The following is a 14,713-nucleotide window of genomic DNA, read 5'->3' as shown; positions in this document are numbered from 1 at the left end:
TTTTTTTAATCAAAATCATGGCTATTTACTTTAAAAGTACCATTATATAAAATATTCTGTAACTTGTGTTGAAGCCACTTTGACATACCACTAGAAGTCGTAGTAAATTAATCTTGTAACAGTGAACTGATTTAACAACAGTTAGTTGCTTCACTCTGCGGTTGGAAATCTTAGGCCATGTGGTAGCTAAAATAGAATTCTTGAGAACCTCTTGTAGAAAAACTATTAGGAGTGAGTCATCTGTAATATTCAATACTAGAGGATAATATTTATTTGATATGTCTATAATGCAGCAGTGTTTTAGAAATTGTCTGTTATTAAAATTCTTAAATGCATTGGTTCTCAGAGTATGTTCCAAAGACATCTGGAAGTCTCAGAACCCTTTCTGAGGGTCTGCAAGGTACAAATCGTACATAGATAAAGGATACATTCCATGTGCAAGACAGACCAAAAGGATTTAATTTAACAGAGAATGAAAACTTCATTGGTAGGATTTCGGATTCCACTGATGGTACTAATCTTTAAGAAACTAAGAAACAGTTGTTCAATTTGGGTGCAGTTATCACAAAATATTAACCACCATTATCAGTAAAGACTTTAAAATATTCCTTTGTTTTCAAAATACATACTTCTTCCATTCTTCTCACTGTTTTAAAAAGTAGTCATTTTTCATTAAAAATATATCCTTAAATTAATAGAATTATTATTATTATTATTAAATGAAGGAATAGATAATGATTTAAAAATTTTTCACTTTAATTTCAATTATGGTAAATATTAATGGATATAACCCAAATGTACAAAACCTTTTTGGGGTTCTCGATAATTTTTAAGAGTGTAAAGAGGTCATGAGACCAAAACATTTGAGAAATAACTGATACAAAAAAATTGTTGTCCATGACATAAAGATGTGCACTGCCTTCAACAAAATACAATAAAGATTCTTTTAAATCTAGGCTGCTCATTTTTTAAAGTAGTTTCACATTGATATTCGAATACAAAATCTGCATCTTACGGATTTTTACAGCAATTAGTGTCACTCTCTTGATTTTTCTCAGACCTGTAATATGAAGTTCTCAAAAGAATTTTCTTTCCATACTCCTCTGTGTATTGATAAGACAACACAAGCCAGGAACTCAGTGTAGGTTTTTAACAGATGCTGACAAGACTAAAGGCGTGCTCAGTGATCTCTGTTGTGGAGTGGAAACAAAGTTTTGTCACTCCTAATTTTATTGTTATGGACTGGGTTTTTGTTTCCCCTCAAATTCATCTATTGAAACTCTGACCCTCAATGTGTTGGTATTTGCAGGTGGGGCTTTCAGGAGGTAGTTTGGGTTAGAGGAGGTCATGAGGATAGAGCCTTCTTGATGGTATTAATGCCCTTAGAGAAAGAGTAGGATCCATGGAATCTAGAAAAGGCCATGTGATGACATAACCAGACAGGGCCTTCACTAAGAACCCAACCAGGATGGCACCCTGATCTCAAACTGCTAGACTTCCAGACTTTAAATTTGTTGTTTCAACCACCCAGTCTGTGATGATTTATAGTAAGTAGTAGTCCACGATGACCCATATACTTATGCAGACCTTTCACTTAAGATTGACTTCTGCCATTCTCAAAGCCATGCTTTGTATTTTTTTTTGAGATTTCATTTATTGATTGATTTAGAGAGAAAGAGAGAGAGAGAGAGTGAGAGTGCGAGCACGTGGGCAGGAAGAAGAGAAGGAGGGAGAGGGAGAAGGAGAGAATCTCAAGCAGACTCCCTGCTGAGCATGGAGCCAGATGTGGGGGCTTCGTCTCACAACCCTGAGACCATGACCTGAGTTGAAACCAAGAGTCAGACGCTTAACTGACTGAGCCACCCAGGAATCCCCCATGCTTTCTATTTTTAAAGAAGAAGCCAGTTAACAAACCTACAATAATCTTTATGTCATGACAAGGAAAAATTGTAATCATTTCATAAAGATTCTATATATGAAAATAAAAGATTCAACATTGTGCATTTTCTTCAATGTCTAAAGTATTTTTGCATGGATATACTGTTCTTTGGTAGGTACCTTTAATATTGATTTTTTAAATCTTTATATCAGAATGAGATAAAATTAAATCATAAGTCATAGATGAGAAAGTTGCTCAGTATTTTTGTAACTAAAATGCAGTTGGAATATAAGGATCAGGTTTGTAATTTTTGTTTAAGTGTAAATAGATTTAAAGTTACTCTTAACTTTTATGACAGTTTTTTCGTTTATAAAATTTTACAGTGGGAAAAACTATGAAAGCACATGTTTTTTTAATCCAAAGAAAATGACTTTCCTTGAAAATATTTCTAAAATATAAACTGTAACATCACCTAGTATTACATCACTTTTAGCTACTTTTCTTTGTTTAAAAATAAATACAATAGGTAGTGGGAAATCTTTTAATTGTTATACATTAAAAGTCACATATTAATAGCAAAAATATTGAATAGCTCAAAATGTATGACTGTCGGTTGCTATTGGAAACATAATTGCAGACATGGAAGGGATCATGATGCCTTCATTTAAGTCATAGAAATTGAAAAACATCAGTACATATTCTCATAAATACATGTACTCTTTTCTAAGTTAAAAATATTTATAAAATAATCTTGTGAAGTATGCTATATTATATTATGATCGGTCAGTGATAAAGCTGTCAGTTACTTTTTTCAAAATCATAAACATTTGACCTATATTACTTTTATCCATATGATTATACATTCTGTAGATCTTTGTCTTACAAGACTTTGCCTTCAAAAACACTTCTCACATTTTTTTAGATACTTATTAGGCAGCTACCTCAAACAATTGTCAAGCTTCCTTATGTTATACCATTGTGATTTTACAAGTGAATACATTTCAAAAACATCTCTGATAAATGTTTAAAATTTACAATTAATTATCCACACCAGGATAGGAAGGAAAAGGAGCTGACCTGAAATGGAGGATTCCATGGAGACCATTTAGGCAAAACTTGGCTACCCATGCTCCTTTCTTCTATTTATAAGCTGATTTCTTTACTTTGATGATATAGAAATGTTTTTAAAAAAGCAATTCAAAATATGTAACTGTTCCAGATTCCAGTTGGCTCATGGCATTACTTAAACCGGCTGAACTGCTTGACATTTCTTGAGAAAAATAGATTACTTTCTACCAAAAGCAAGTATACATATGAGACCAAGCTAGACGTGTGTTGTGACTATTTCTCAGCCACTGTGGAGAAAATGAAATAAATAGGTGTTGTCCATATTGACACTGATGATGATGATGATGATGATGATGATGACGACGACACTAGTGGTGAAGAAAGAGCTAGAAAAGTTTTCAGAAGGAAAGATTAGCTGGTGGTATTTTTGCCCCTGAAACTTCTGAATTTTAGTAGCTTTGAAATTTATTTTTGCTTTTCCTCTATTAGAAATTAATGAGATGGACATCTGGTCACTCTCATGATAAAAATATTATTTTTCTGTGTGTATGTGTGTGAAACCTCACCATAACTTGGCAGATCTTGCTTGTGGCAATAATATAATAGCTGCAGTAGAACTACTGCAATTGCATCTGTATCTGAAATGTGATTTCCTGCCTCTGTTTTATTTTTTTGAATAGTTTCTTAGTTGAATTTGGAAATGTATCTAATTTATTTAAATCTGGCAATGCAAGTTCTTTGTCAAAGACATAGTCTTTTTCCTGATATTTAAAAAACAAAACAAGAAAATAGATGTAACAGATGTAAATGTAATGTGGAGTACAAATCTTGGTTTCTACTTGCTCTGATTAGCTTCCTAGTTTAGATGTTATAGCTTCAGAATGCTGTCACCTTGTGAGTGTGACTTGCGATTAATTCAAAGTATATTGTTTAAAGGGGTCAGAGAAGAGGTGGTTGAGAGGAGTAAATTAAAAATCACTCACAAGCTAGGCCAGTCAGATGGGTGTTATGAATAAAAGAATGTGAGCTTCTGTCGTTAATGGAGAAAGTCAGACATTATGAAGAGAAGGGAAATCACACTTTATATAGGAAGTGACTATGAGCTTTCTCTTGTCTCTCTGTCCCCCATCGCTTCTTCTTTTCCCCACCACTCTTTCTTCCTTCCTTAAGTTTCAGCTGTGTAAACTTTCAGTGATAATCATTTAGGTTTATAGCCAGTTTGAAGATGAAGAGGTTTTAAGTCCATTGCTGGTTTTTTCTGTTTTGTTTTTGTTTTTGTTTTTTTTTAGAAAAGAGTGCAGTGAGCCAGCAGTGTTGGGGAAAAAGGGAGAGAGAGTGCAAGAGAATCTTAAGCAGGCTCTGTGCTGAGCATGAAGCCTAATGCAGAGCTGGATCTCAAGACTCTGAGATCATGACCTGAGTCAAAATCAAGAGTTGGATGCTTAACCAGTCAAGCTACCCAGGCACCCCATTTAGTTGCCTTTTTACGGACATTTTTTGCTATTTGGGACATTATCTCCTTTTGTTTACTTTTGGATTCATTGTACTCTCCTTACTTGATTTTGCCAGGATCTAGTCTTTGCATAGCTAAAATATTTGAGAAAATTCAAACCATTCTTAGGAGTAAATTGTCTTATTGTGATGCTTTAAGTTCCAGGATGTTTCATAGAAGGAAGAATAAATCAGTAGCTTAATTTTCTGAAAGCAAAGTTTAGAATATTTACTATGAAATATCTCATGAATATGTAGCAAACCAAATTGATTTTGATAAACTGCTTCATATTCTAGTGTTATTAGTCTGTCTAAAATATTTGCTTTGTGTGCTGAGAAATTTAAACAATATAAGGAATATTTGGAAACAAAAAGAGGCGTGAATGTCAGGAGGATAAAAGGAAAAAAAAGAAGCTATTACTTTTAAAATATGCTGGGGAAAAAATCAATACAGAAGTGCTTTGCAGTGACTTGCCTATGTTCAAGACAAGAAATAGTTTGCTGACCTCCATTTTGGTGGATTCTCACTGTGGTTTCCTTCTGACTTTTCTATTAGATTATTCTAGACCTGAGAACCTCTCCTCAAATTGGTCCGGAGCTGACCTACTGTTTATGAAAAATTATTTCAACCACAGCGCTCATTTGAGATGCTTTAAAAAATGCCCTTGCCTATCTCCAAGCCTCTATATGTGGTATGAATAAGTATATTTGAAGCTCTGTAACTCGATAGCATAGAAAGGTCTACTTTAAACATTTAAAAAAATTTTTTTTAAAGATTTTATTTGAGAGAGAGAGAGAGAAAGAGAGAGCACACAAGCAGGGGGTGAGGTAGAGGGAGAGGGACAACCAGACTCCCCACTGAGCAGAGAGTCCTATGTGGGGCTTGATTGCAGGACCCTGATTCATGACCTGAGCCAAAGGCAGACACAGCCTACTGAGCCACCCAGGTGCCCCAAAAGGTCTGCTTTTGAAGACCACAATATAACATCTCTTCATCTTGAGGACAGTACGTACTGAAGAATGAAGAGCCATAGTTTTGTAATTGGACAGCATGGCCAAGTAACCTACAATTTATGTGAAAAAGTGCTTTATTAAGCTGAAAAATCTCAGTTTGAAGCAAAATGGCTTTTGACTAATTTCTATTAAAGGCACAATTAAGATTTATTGTTTGCTATTTTTATGTTAGATTAAATTGGACACAGGACATGTTTATCTTGTACAGAATTTTTCATGATGTACCAGAGAAAATGTAACTGATTCTAAGGAAAAAATGCAAAAATTTTAGTGATATTGATGAGAAAAACATTTTTTAAAAATATTTATTTATTTATTTATTTTAGAGAGTGAGAGCGTGAGAAGGAGGGATAGAGGGAGAGGGTGAGAGAATCTCAAGCAGACTCTCTTCTGAGCATGGAACCTGACATGGGGCTTGAAATCATGACCCTAGATCATTACCTGAGTTGAAATCAGGTGGGATACTTAATTGACTGCACCGCTCAGGTGCCCCCTAGAAAAACATTTTTAGGTAAAGGAAATTCTGGATTTTAGTGTTTTAAGAAAATGGTTGCTGTCAGATTTTGGCATAAAAGAACAACTCATGGTGAAGAAGAAATATAATGTTAATTAAAAGATTGTGGCATTGGATTTTAAAGGAGTATTAATCAATTAATCAAAATTATTTTAAATGCTTACTACCTAGGACACACTGAATAAATTAAAAAGTTTACCAGTGATTTTTAAAACAGTTATAAGAGATTGTACATGAATTATAGTACACATTAATTATATTTTATGTTGAATTAATATGTATCATTTATTGCTAAAACATTCTGAGAAACTTGTATTTCTTTTCACAGAAAATAAAATGTAAGTACTGGGGCTCAGATTCTTGATGTATTTGGAACAAAATTGTGAGAAATTTTGCTTGCTACTATGATTCTAATACACATGTAACTACTTTTTTTTTTCCCATGTACTTTTTATAAAAGCTTCCTTTAAATTCATTGTTCTTTGGAATGCTGACTTAAGTGATCTTTCTTTCTGATATTTCCCTGAAAGGAAGAAGAGACTGTTGAATAAAGCTGGAATTACACATTCTATTGTTTAAATTACTTCATAGTGGTTAAATCCTTTGGAAGTTTATGGATGCTTTTTAGCTTATTAAGTTATTATTATTATTTTAAAGATTTTCTTTTTAAGTGATCTCTACACTCACTGTGGGGCTCAAACCCATGACCCTGAGATCAAGAAGCACATGCTTTACTGACCGAGCCAGAGCCAGCCAGGTGCCCCTCGCTTACTAGATTATTAAGACCCTAAGAGTTAATTGGTTTTTTGATATTAACTTGTTATAAGGAATAATTTTGATGCATTGTGACCAGAAACCACTGTGAGTACCCTGTATTTGCTGCAATCATTTATGCTGTTTTTCATTTTAGTGGGTGTGTCAACTGTACTTGTTAGAGATTTTTTTTTTCTTGTAATCTCTACCTCCAGTATGAGGCTTGAACTCATAAGATTAAGAGTCACGTGCTCTACTGACTGAGCCAACCAGGTGCCCCTCATTTTTATAGATTATAGATTATTTTCTGACTTCTGATGATCTAGTTTCGTTCCAGACTCCTTTAACTTGCAGACTGGGCACCATGTGCTTTTTTGCCCCACTTACATCCTCACTTAGGGGGAAAAGAAATCCTCACTTAGAACCTCTCCTTGAGGACTGAGGATCTTATTCTCTGAGCTGCTGAGAGATTTGACAGTGGTGGCACACAGCCCAAGAAAGCCACCTTGCCCAAGTCTAGACCTCTCTAGGGAGACAGTTTGCGTAAGTGGGTGACGAGAGGGTAAATACAGCATGCAAGAGGCATGCTGCCCATTGAGTTCTGTCGTGAACAGAAGGACGTTACCTTACCGATGATCTGGTGGTAGCAGGCTTTCTCGGAGGAGATCCGTTAGTTTCCTTTCCAAACGTGAGAAAGAGGAGAAGAGGCCAGCAGGTACATACACACAACAGCGCAGGCCAGTTGGAAGTCAAACAAACAAACAAAAACAAAAACAAAAACAAAAACATGGGTCATGTACAGAACTTCCAGCAGCTCAGCATGATGAGTCAGCAGGAGCAAGTAGAGGATGACAAGAGATAAGGACAGAAGAGCAGGGGCATGGCAGGGTAATTAAAATTCATATATGTCAACACAGTGAAAGTGCACTTCGCCTGTAAGCAGGAAGGTGACATGATCAAATTTTAGATGTGTAAGTTTTAGAGGCATATTCTTCTATAATTTTAATTGTGAACAGGTTTTGTTTTGTGTTTGGTTTTTAATGAGCTTAGATTTCAAATCTGCCAAGTGGTTTAAAGTGAAAGAATAGAGTTTTCTAGAAGTACAACCAGCTGAGGAGGGAGAGACGTTTCTTCTGTGTTATTTGGAGATACAAAATGGCCCCTCGATATGTAGCCATATGCATTATACCCAAGGGATTTTGCAGTCTGTCAACCTAAAAGGGACTGGCTCCTCAAGAGTTTCTGTATGAGTTTGTGTGTGTAGATACATGTTTTGAAGAGCTCTACAGTTTTCTAAAGCATTATTTGTTTTTTAGTAAGACAGTCTAGAATGTTGTTTAAGAAGCTGAACCTTGGGGCATCTGGCTTGCTCAGTCAGTAGAGCACGTGAATCTCGATCTCAAGGTCGTATGTTCGAGCCCCACATTGGTCATGGAGCATACTTCAAAAAGTTAAAAAAAAAGAACTACTAGGTGGCCCAATTAGTTAAGCATCTGCCTTCGGCTCAGTCATAAACCTGGGGTCCTGGATTGAGCCCCACATCAGGCTCCCTGCTCAGCAGGGTGTCTGCTTCTCCCTCTCCCTCTGACCCTCCCCTCCCCTTGTGCTCTCTTTTGCTCACTCTCTCAAATAAACAAACACAATCTTAAAATTGTGTTTTGTACCCAGACCTACATGTCTTAAATCCCGGATCTACCACATACTTGCTCTGAGACCTTAAATCTACCAAAATAATTCCTGTGTCTTTATGGGAATAATAATGACATATTAGGTGAGAATGTTTCAATTCTATGTGATATAAACCAAAACAGGTTTCAAAAATAGAAAGGAAGGAAAGAAGAAAGACAGAAGAAAGAAAGAAGGAAGGAAGGAAGGAAGGAAGGAAGGAAGGAAGGAAGGAAGGAAGGAAGGAAAGAAAAGAAAAGAAAGAAGAAAGGAAGGAAGGAAGGAAGGAAGGAAGGAAGGAAGGAAGGAAGGAAGGAAGGAAGGAAGGAAGAAAGAAAGAAAGAAAGAAAGAAAGAAAGAAAGAAAGAAAGAAAGAAAGAAAGAAAGAAAGAAGATAGATAGATATTGGCACACTAACTTTGAATTGTGCCAATCCAAAATCCAGAGGCCCTAATGGATGCAAGAGTTCCAGTGATGTCATCAGAACCTTGGCTCTGCTTGAATTTGTGAAGGCTTCATTCCCAGGCAGACCCCCCCTACTTTGAACAGAAGATGGCACCCAGCAACTCTAGGCATATGTTCCACAAATTTAGCAATTGTGGAAAAAATATGAAGTGTCTCTCATCCAATGGTTCAGTGTAAGTGCTGGCCTGAGTCTTATCATCATCTCTCCTTGTAGCATTTTCATATAAAATTTGAATATATTAGAATTTCAAATAAGCAATGAATCATTTTATTTTTAATTGTGACTTAAACATTGCATAGAATGTGCTTACACCAAGAAATGATTTGTTGTGTATGTGAAATTAAAATTGAACTGGTTTTCCTGTATTTTTATTTGGTAGTGATAGACACTCTTCTTGGGACCCTTGTCTTTTCCTGTGCCCCTCAGTCTGATCAGTATGATGGTGAGTCCACTAGGCCTGGTCACAGCCCTTATTAGCTAACACCTCCCCCTGCAACAAAGCAAATGGATTGAGAAAGGGGGAGAAGTAGTCCCACAACAAAAATTGAGATGCTGTTATCAAAGAAGAGATGCTGTGCAGAGAGCAAACAAAAACATATAACCCAATAAAAATGGTTTCTAATAGAACTTCAGTGAAGATCATGTCATATGGATAATTCTTTGAAAGCTCTTAGCACAACACCTGGCGCATAGAAATCTTAGTAAATGTTTTCTGCTGTATGTATTATTACTATTCTACTGATTCTAAGACATAAGTAATTCCTCCATTCTTTATGTGAACAGGTACTGGGTAATTCTATATTATTTCATAATTTTCATGTAGGAATAAAGGAAAGAATAGGAGAATGGTGAGAGAATTCTGTTGAAAATCTTCATGTGTTGGACTTTTCCCTCTCCCTAAATGTAATTTTTCCTAGGAATGGAAGAAATTGCTAGCTCAAAGGGAAAGGACATTTTACGTCCCCAGATAATTTATGCTGAGCTGGCTCTTAATGATAGTTCTGCAGAAATCCATGTTTCCAACCACAAATGCTGGTTGTCTCCTTTCTACTCAGGAGACTCAGCTATATTTCTTGTAACCTCTGCACTTACCCATGTAGGAATCCAAACTCTGTCTCCAATGTGCAGCTTGTATGATCTCTTTACTACCAAAGTCATAAGTGAAGGTTAAAAACTACTACTTCTGTAGGTCTGTAGCCCAGGAGAGACATTCTCAATACCACCCAACAGCAAAAGAGGTCTCATCTTCCAGATTGTTCAGGAGACGAGACAATTCAATGTTATTACTATTTACCCAGAGCTCTTTATTTCTTTTATGGTAACTTCCACCAGTATGTCTATGGTCTTCTGATGTCAACCAGTCCTCGTAGGCAATCCACACAATAACATGGAGAGTACATTAGAGGTCTTTCTTTGGAAAGAGGATCCAACTATCCAACTAAACCTAATATTAGAGAAAAACCAGGGTTGTGAAGTTGCTCAAATGACCTTTTGAGGAGGAAAAATGAAGACTCTAATCATTCTAACTGATCAAATTGATTTACTTTTCATGAAGGGAGTGGTTCAAAGAACTGTTCTCCCCACTTATTGCTTACTCCAGTTGTTCTTTTTGTTCAGAAAACCAAAGATAAAATTTAACTACGATTTCACTTATTGTATTTATGTATTTATTTATTACGGACAGGTCAAGGAAGAATAGTTCTACTGATGCTTAGCTTTGTCGGTTAAAGATAAAACTGGAAGTAAAAAGTCCCCCTAACAAGACCTAACTGGAACCACACTGGGGAGGTGTATTTACACCTTAACTCTGCATTCTGGGTACATGCAGGGGGCCAGCCAAGAAGATCTCCTGACTTGCTTTGCACGTCCCTCTAAAAAGGAATAGAAATTTATCTCTTTAAAGTAAATTGTTAAATATCTAAAGTTCAGACAACAGTTACTGTCTTAATCTAATGTTCTTTTTTTTAAATTATTTAATCTAATGTTCTTTTAACTAAAAAATCTCAGTCCTACCAAGATCATCTTTTTCTCAATCTCTACTTAAGTAATTACACAAGTTCTTTGAACTCAGCTTCTTTGAAAATTAACGATAAACAGATACATACATATATACATTAATGTATTTAGAAAATTAATTCCATCATCCCCGAATATTTAGGCTCTTCTTATCCCATACTGTGGTAAAATAACTGCATTTATGTGGAAGAGGAAACCTATGTGCAGCATTGTTATTACTCTGTATTGCATTTCTTTAATCATCATTCTCTGCAAGAATAGGTATGTGCTGTGTGATGAGGTGCCTCACATTATGTGGCTAATGTATGAGAAGCGCATTATTAGTACCTATAATAGTGATAATGTCCATTTATACAGCACTTTGGGTGTGATAGACATCGAACTTAGCATCTGACAAACATTAACTCATTTAAATCTTGTATGCATCTTAGCTAGCCATTGCTAGAGAGGGAAAAGTGCACTGCATTTTTTTTTTAAGTTAGGGAAGCCTGGAGGATACTGATATGCTAAGGGGAAAAGGTCTGTGGATAGGTAGACAGAGAGAAAACAAACAATAACAATCCCAAGGAGGCTGCTGGGCACAGGTGAAGAGAGACAGATTCATCTCAGAGGAAACTTCCTCTGAGATAAAGGGAGAGGAAAGGATGGAAGCAAATGCGGATAAATTTAAAGGCAAACAGTACTGTGAGTTTGGTTGATTATGATTATGTATCATCTTAGTTTGGACAGCTGTACCAAAATACCGCACCGCGTGGCTAATGAACAACAGAAATTTATTTTTCACAGTTCTGAAGTCTGGAAGTCTGAGATCAGGATGCCAGCATGGTTGGGTTCTGGTAAGAGCTCTTTTCCAGGTTCCCTGCAGCCAACTTCTTTTTTCCTTACAAAGTGGAAAATAAGCAGGACAGCTCTCTGGGGGTTTCTTTTATAAGAGCAGTAATCCCATTCATGGTGACTCCCACCTTCCTGAGCTAATTACCTCCCAAAGGCCCCAAGTCAAATACCATATAATCCGAAGGATTTCAGTATGAATTTTTGGGGGGACACAAACATTCAGTCCACATCATGTACCAGTTTATAAAATGGTATAGATGCAGACAAGATAAGAGGTTGTGGTGATCCAAGACTGAGAAATTTCTGGAAAGCTGGAGCAGAAAGGCAAGGGAAGTTTCCACGCTGAACACTAATCTCATTACTGTTTGGTTGATACATACATATAGAACAATTATATGTGCCAGCCTCATGTAAGGCATTAAAAGGGTCACAAAAGAATATAAGAATTAATCTCTGCTCTGAGAAGCTCACAGTCTCATTGAGGAGATAAAAGCATATAGACAAGGACAACACAAGGAAATTAGTAGTTAATATTACAATGGATGCTACTGATAATTTACATGTTTGGAGATCAGAGTAATGATGGGGAAAAACTAGTTTCACTAATGTTCTTTAAATCTGACATGCCATTGATTGTAGGATGGGATAATATTGCATTAAAAAAAAAAAAAAGGTCTATAAGCTAGGACTCGTCATCCATTATAAGACCCACCCAGGTTGGGATCCCTGGGTGGCGCAGTGGTTTGGCGCCTGCCTTTGGCCCAGGGCGCGATCCTGGAGACCCAGAATCGAATCCCACATTGGGCTCCTGGTGCATGGAGCCTGCATTCTCCCTCTGCCTGTTGTCTCTGCCTCTCTCTCTCTCTGTGTGACTATCATAAATAAATAAAAATTAAGAAAAAAAAAGACCCACCCAGGTTATATAGATGTTAACATGGGCAAAAAATGTATCTGTCCTAGACAATAGATACAATGAATGAGGAACACTTCAAACTAAATTGGAGTTAAAGCTTCAAACCATTGCATATCTAGTGTAATTTTAAAGAGAGCTATTTTAATGTCAACAAACAAAACAATGAACTTATTACTAATTATCTTTTTGATTCATTTATATGGCAATATTTATATAGTGTATGCTATTTTCTAGGCAGTGTTCTTGTTGACTAATTTTGTATTACCATCTGTGAAAATTGATTTTATATTTAAGTTGAGAAATTTTGACTAAGTTAATGACTGCTGATCTTAAAAGAATTCTGGTGCATAAGGCCATTTGCTTGATAGTTGGAAGCTCTTTCTTATTTTTTTGAAATCCAAAGATTAACATGGTGATTTAAGATTCACGCTTACACTGAGGATGTTTTTAGATTGTGTTGTAAATGTTGGTCTGAAAGTGCCAAAAATATACTTCAGTTTGTTAATTTTTAGAAACAAAGAGGCTAGATTCTTTTGGTTCACACAGTGCAAAAATGTGGCACCGGTTATATAGGGAGCAGTTTGGCAACAGTAAAACATTTCACGACTTCCATTATTTCAGAAACAATGCCTGTTTTCGTTTCTATGATTGTAAGAAAGAATTAGAGATAGAACTTTACCTGGCGTATAGACAGAAATGAGCTCATTAGTGTTGGAATATCTTCTTATAACTGTTGGGAACGAGGAAAGAAAAACCAATCTGTTTGTTCTCTATTTCATATTCATGAGGCTGCTCAGGAGGCAGTTTGATTGACACCATTGGTATATGTTGTCTGCTTTCTTTAGATCAAGCTGGGGGTTTTGATTCACCTATCACTCACTTCCACTTTGTTACCAAGGTCTATTGTGGCTCTCTAAATTGTGTTGTGATGAATTGCCCACTCGGGAATTTTTAGGATATCTTAATCCCAGTATGACAGAAATCCTTTCAATAAATAATCTACCAAGCCCTATGCCAAATGCAAGTGGATCAGTGGACAGAGATTTATGACAGCTTTCACGAATGAAAAGTAGTGGCAGGGAGAGTTTGCTAGTGCACTTGAAAATCTATGAATGGTCTCTATTTCCCAGTTTAATTTTCCCTAGATATATTCGGTTGAAATGTGCTCTGCAGGATTTCCTTTTAAGCTCTGTGTGTGTGTGTGTGTGTGTGTGTGTGTGTGTGTGACCTGTGTGTGTTTGAATTTTCAGTGACTTCATTGGTAAGACTTTACAAAGCAACTGTTGAAAATCATTCTTTTTTTTTGTTTTAAGTTGGGCTTTTTTGGATAAATACAAGCTAATAAAATTGCATAATAGTAAGTCAGGAAAGTTTTGATTAAATGCTTGACAGTGATTTCGAAATCACTTTCAGTCATCTTTTGAAATTAACATTTGAAGAAAGCAATTTGAGATGAGTGAATGACTAATGGCTTTAAAATCTGAGTGATAAGAATAGGTCACTCATTTTAAGAGATTCTTTTATCAAAAAAGTATTTTTGAGTGTCTGAGAAGTTACCTGTACTAGTCTCACTGTAATTATATATTTGAATATGATCTATTTGCATAAAACTGGTACAATACAAAAATAGCAAAAAAAAAATAAGTTTGATAGCCTTAAACAATTAGCCTGTAATATTTTTAATGTAAATTTTGTTGGCTTCTGATTAATGACTTGATATGATAAATAATTTATGTTTGAAATGAAAGCTTATGTCAAAGAATAGAATCTAAGTAGTGTCTTTCATGTATATTATATACATACATACATACATACATATATAATGCATTTTTATTATTTAACATTTAAAAAGTAAGAAGCAATTTTAGGAAGCAAATCTGAAATTGAGTTTTTTTTTTTTTTTTTAGTAATTCTTGCATTATCACATTTAGATTGTGAATTCTGTTGCTATTATAGAAGCAGCATTCTTTCTATAAAGTGACAGCCACCTTTTCTCAGCCTTAAGGTATATGGCACAAGTTCACAACAAGTCAATGTGACATGTTGCTATTTGCCATTAATAATTTGTCAGCCTTATAAGTTTTTTATGAGGCCAGAAGT

At 35.7% G+C, this 14,713-nt stretch overlaps 1 protein-coding gene across 8 annotated transcripts in view; it reads left to right on the top strand.

Annotated features, from left to right (window-relative positions):
- The window catches only part of CACNA2D1 (calcium voltage-gated channel auxiliary subunit alpha2delta 1), a 475,745-nt gene that overhangs the window by 194,594 nt on the left and 266,438 nt on the right, over positions 1-14,713 (top strand). The window lies entirely within an intron of this gene.

Source organism: Canis lupus, chromosome 18 (genome assembly GCF_011100685.1).
Source record: "Canis lupus familiaris isolate Mischka breed German Shepherd chromosome 18, alternate assembly UU_Cfam_GSD_1.0, whole genome shotgun sequence".
Taxonomy (NCBI): domain Eukaryota; kingdom Metazoa; phylum Chordata; class Mammalia; order Carnivora; family Canidae; genus Canis; species Canis lupus.
The sequence above is the reverse complement of the archived record's forward strand: the minus strand, read 5'-3'. Positions and strand labels throughout refer to the sequence as shown.